Raw genomic sequence first — 427 nt, 5'->3', positions numbered from 1 at the left:
TCAGGGCTCAGCCCAGCACACACACCTCCAACACACGCCTCCTCCTCCTCCTCCTCCTCCTCCTCCTCCTCCTCCTCCTCTTCCTCTTCCTCCTCCTCCTCCTCCTCCTCCTCCTCCTCCTCCTCCTCCTCCGGTTCATTTGGCCTTAGTGACGTTCAGGTCAGTTTGTTGGATCAGAGATGAAAAGTTCAGAAAGTAAAACAAACAGAACAAAATCAAAAAGTTTAACAGAAAAATCTGAGATGAGAAACATTTTGTTAAACTGCAGCTGTTTTAGTATTTTATTGTTATAAAATATATTTACTTTATTTTATAAAATAAAGTAAATATTTATTTTATAAATATTTAAATATTTATAAATATTTGAAATATTTATAAATTTATAAATATTTATAAATTTTAAATAAAATTTATAAAATTCATAAAA

The 427-nt window shown here is 32.6% G+C and overlaps 1 protein-coding gene across 1 annotated transcript in view; it reads right to left on the bottom strand.

The window, feature by feature from the left end:
• Window positions 1-427, bottom strand: part of LOC114136412 (NACHT, LRR and PYD domains-containing protein 14-like) — a 337,230-nt gene that overhangs the window by 252,112 nt on the left and 84,691 nt on the right. The window lies entirely within an intron of this gene.

The sequence above is a fragment of the Xiphophorus couchianus genome, chromosome 21 (assembly GCF_001444195.1).
Source record: "Xiphophorus couchianus chromosome 21, X_couchianus-1.0, whole genome shotgun sequence".
NCBI classification, from domain to species: domain Eukaryota; kingdom Metazoa; phylum Chordata; class Actinopteri; order Cyprinodontiformes; family Poeciliidae; genus Xiphophorus; species Xiphophorus couchianus.
This window is presented reverse-complemented; position numbering and strand designations above follow the sequence as displayed.